Genomic DNA, 4,833 nt, shown 5'->3' on the forward strand with positions numbered 1-4,833 from the left:
GTTCTTTGTTTCAGATGAAAGCTCACTTCCCAGGTATCAGAGCTTGTTGGTGCCAAAGATGTTGGGGTGAGTTCTCGGCTCAGGAACTCGGGGTCTGCAGGGTCCTTGGCTAACGTGATGGAAAAGAATTTCAGCACGTGCCAGTTAGAGACATAGACAGAGGTTTATTGGGGAAAGGGGAGGAAATACACATTCAAGAGAGAATGCGGGCCTCTCAAGATGAGGAAGGCATTTTGGGGAGTTCAGGGTTCTCTTCTTATAGGGGACTTTCGTGAGGGGTGGGCTAGAGAAGGTATGTGAGGATGAGCTCGGTCCGGTAGTCCCAAGGCGGTTTATGGTGGGCAGGTGGTCTGGCAGCCTTAGGGTGGATGAGCTCAGTCCAGTAGTCCCGAGGCGCTTCCTGATGGTCTGTGGTCTGGTCAGCCTTAGGGCGGATGATCTTGAGTTGATTGGGGTCCTCATTAGTTGATTGACAGATAAGCTAGGATATCCTAAATTATAGGTTTTCTAGGAAATATTGTTCACTCTAGGATCTACAGGTTTCCCAAGAATTTATGGTAGAGTCAGGCCTGGGAAAGAGAACTGGTTTGTGGACTAGAGGCAGAGGCACTTCAGCTCCAGGTTCTTGTATCAAAGTTATATTTTTTACTTTTCCTTCCTGTCTGTCTCCTTTCTACCTACTTATTCCTTCTATCCTTCATCAAGCTGAGCTTATCCTGAATCTGTTGGCAGGCTGGCCATGGCCATGTGATTAGACGAGAAGACAGACTATCAGATGGTGGCTGGCCAGTGAACTGAAGAAATGCTAGGATAATAAACAAAAGCAGCATCAAACCCATTCTCGACAAGACACCATCATTAAACGTAGGCTATTTGCCGTGTGTGCACTTCATGCAGAAGTCCATGAAGCTAGTTGTGAGAGGAACAGTGAGATAGCTGAGGCCATCGCTGCTTTCCTAGAAAAACAGTAAAAGAAATAATCTAGAAGCAGCTAGTGTAGACAAGGGACCTTGGGTAGCAAATTTCTTTCAGCCACATTTATCCACTAGGAAATACCTTCAGCAGTGACATTTTCTTGGGCCACAACTTAAATATTGCAGTTATGTCTTCACACATGCTTCAAGGATTGTAGCTTTTTCCTCCCTTCCTATATGACTAATGTGCATAATTATTGCTTGAGATTGAAGATGGTTAGGTGCTCCAGTTCTCAAATTAGGAGTCTGAGCAACAATTCAGAAATGACTATCAGAGGACCTTTGCACCCACTCGGTGGGAGGCCCAGGCAAGGAAGGAGCGAGGCGGGACCCAGGCTTTATATTGCTAATGGAGACTGAAGGTTTGGGGGGAGGGACAAAAAAACGAGAAGAAAAGGCCAGCTTCAAGTGCACTTTATTTTACACAGGCTAAAATCCAAAATAATGTACCGGAAGCAAAACTCTGCTCATAAAATATTCATTGTACACAATTAAGTGAAATTAAAGCTATAACCTAATTATAAACATAATGAGGAAAACACAGACTCCCAATTCAGATGTTATCCAGCAACAGTCAGGAGCTGGGGACTTGTTTTCCTCACCTATACAAAAGCAAATGAACAACTCCTAACTCATCAGATTCAAATGAGGTTGTACATTTACTACAGTGCCAAGCATATGTTAATCCATCCTTTTCTCTCCTTCTTCCTTCCTTTCTTTCTTTCTTTCTTTTTTTTTCTTTTTCCTCCGCACTAAGGATTGAACCTAAGGGCATTCTACCTCTGAGCTACACCACAGGCGCCCTATTTTATTTTTTATTTGGAAACAGGGTCTCACTAAATTGTTAAGGGCCCTACTAAGTTTCTGAGGCTGCCCTCAAGCCAGTGACCCTCCTATCTCAGCCTCCCAAGTACTGAGCTATAGGTATGCATCAAGATGCCCAGCTCCATTTTCTTTTTTCTTCCTTCCTTCCTTCCTTCCTTCCTTCCTTCATTCCCTTCTTCCTTCCTTCCTTTCTTTCCTTTCCTTCTTTTTTAATCCAGAGGCATTCTACCTTCGAGCTACACCCCCAGCCCTATTTATTTTTATTCTGAAACAGGGTCTCCCTAGGTTAATGAGACTCTCACTACTTCCTGAGGCTGTTCTCGAACCTGCAAACCTCCTGTCTCAGCCTTCTAAATACTGGGATTACAGGCATGTACGACCATGCCTGGCTCATTTTCTTTCTTTTTTTTTTTTTTTTTTTTTTTTTTTTGCGGGTCTAGGGATGGAACCCAGAGGCATTCGACCTCTGAATTATACCCCTTACCCAATTTTTTATTCTTTATTTTGAAACAGGGTCTCACGGAGTTGCAGAGGGCCTCACTAAATAGCTGACTGAGGCTGTCCGCGAACCGTGGTCCTCCAGTCTCAGCCTCCCAAATGCTGGGATTACAAGCGTGCGCCACCACACCCGGCTTCATTTTCTTATTTATCCATCTAGAATTTTTTTTTTTAATTTTCTCCCTCCCCAACCTCAATTTTATTCAGTATTCCTCCCATGACAGAAAAAAAAAAAAAGCCTTTTTTTTTTTTTGAGGTACAGGGGATGGAACCCAGGGACATTCTACCTCCGAGCTACACCCCCAGCCCTATATTTTAGTGTGTGTGTGTGTGTGTGTGTGTGTGTGTGTGTGTGTGTGTGTGTGTGTTTACTGGAGATTGAACCCAGGGGCATTAAACCTCTGAGATATACCCTAGCCCTTTTTATTTTTTGTTTTGAAAAGAGGTTCTCACTAGGTTGCTGAAAGTCTCACTACTTGCTGAGTCTGTCCTCAAATCTTCAATCCTCCTGTCTCAGCCTCCCAAGTACTAGGAAGGTAGATATTCTTACAAATTATACTTGCAAAGTCCCTCTAGAGCACATATGAAAGGAAGGCATTGTGTAGAGTCCTACTGAATGTGAAAATAAGCACTATTCTTTATCAGACAATCTGGTGCTTTTGAATAAGTTTATTTTTGCTGTGTGTCTTAAAACATGAAGGTCATATTTCATGAAATGCAGCCTATGGGGCTCTTCTCTATCTATAGAGAAAGAATACTGTTTTTAAGATGATAAAATTGAGTAAAATCTATGTATATAGGGTGAATCATAACTAAAATATTCTAAAGGGGCAAGATAACTAAAAAGAGGTGGAAAACTAATCTGGGCACACTGTTATTACAACAAAAGAAACCCATAAGGACAATGTATGTAATCTTGTATGCTACCGGTAATAATAACTTCAAACATGCATAGCAATTTAATACACTTTCATATGCCCTATTTAATTTGAGCCTTCACTCTGTTGGTACTTATTACTTCCAGTATATAAACAAGAGAACTGAGAACCAGGGAGGTTGTCCAATATCAGACAGCTAGTAAATAGTAGAACCACAATTCAAGCATTGTTCTTCCAAGGGCCAAGCCTCTTCACAGTATACCAAGTTGCCTCTGTCTGCAAATGGTAAGTCTAAGTAATTGAATATAAAGCTACTCTTTTCTCTACCTTACAGAAGAAAAGACTAAGACAAATATCTTATATAAGGCCACAACATAAAGAAAGTAGAAACAGCTGAAGCATGATGCTGCATGCCTATAATCCTAGTACTTGAGAAGTTGAGACAGGAGGATTGCAGGTTCCAGACCTACAGCAACTTGGCAATACTCTCAGCAACAGAGCAAGGTTCTATTTCAGAACAAAAGAGCCAGGCGTGGTGGTGCATGCTGGAGGCTGAGACCGGAGGATACGGACAGCCTCAGCTACTTAGTGAGGCCCTCTGCGACTTAGTGAGACCCTGTTTCAAAAATAAAGAATAAAAAAAAAAAAAAATAGGGCAGGGGAATGTAGCTTGGAGGTCAAATGCCCCTGGGTTTCATCCCCAAACCTGAAAAAAAATTTAATTAGATTAGGGAGTAGCTCAGAGGAAGAACATCCCTGGTTTCAATCCCTGGTAACACACATATACACATAGTAGCTAAACAATGGATCAAGTTTATCACCATCAATATGAGCCTTCATTCACTGAAAGCTATAAGCCAGGAATGTTGGCAGACACTTTACATGTGTGATATTATTTAATCCTCAAAATAACACACTGATGTAAATATATACCCTACTTTACAGATGCAGAAACTAAAATATAGGCCGGGCATGGTGGCACACGCTTGTAATCCCAGCATTTGATAGGCTGAGACAGGAGCATCAGGGCTCATGGACAGCCCTAGCTACTTTGTGAGGCCCTTTGCAACTCTGAGACCATTTCAAAATAAAGAATAAAAAATAGGGCTGGGAGTATAGCTCAGCAGTAGCGTGCCCCTGGGTTCCATCCCCAGTACCACAAAAAAAAAAAAAAAAAGAAAGAAAGAAAGAAAGAAAGAAAGAAAGAAAGAAAAGAAACCTAAAACTAAAATATAGGAAGGCTACATTTCTTTCCCCAGGTCCTACATTTTGAGGGTAGCAGAGTTTAGGCAAGGGTTAAGTGTAGAAGGTAGGCCCTGAAGTTCCATCCGTCTTGATTTATTCAGCATTCTCACTACTGTGACCCAAGCACCTGACATTCACAACTTAAAGGAAGAAAAATTGTTATTTACTGACAGTCTGGAGGTTCCAGTCATTGTCATATTGGCTTCCACACAGGAGCTGCAGCTTCAGGTCCTCAGGATGTCATGGAGGGGAGCAGAGAGGGCGTGAGAGCTTGTGTCAGTCAGCTCCCGCAGAGGGGAGAGAAAGGGGTGGGGTAGAGCAAAGACTGCAGCAACCAGCCCTGGGAAACGTGCCCCTGGCCATGCCCTCAGGGATTCTTCCCCAGCAACTTTGTCCAGCCTCTGGAGGACAAA

Source organism: Muscardinus avellanarius (assembly GCF_963383645.1).
Source record: "Muscardinus avellanarius genome assembly, chromosome: 12".
Taxonomy (NCBI): domain Eukaryota; kingdom Metazoa; phylum Chordata; class Mammalia; order Rodentia; family Gliridae; genus Muscardinus; species Muscardinus avellanarius.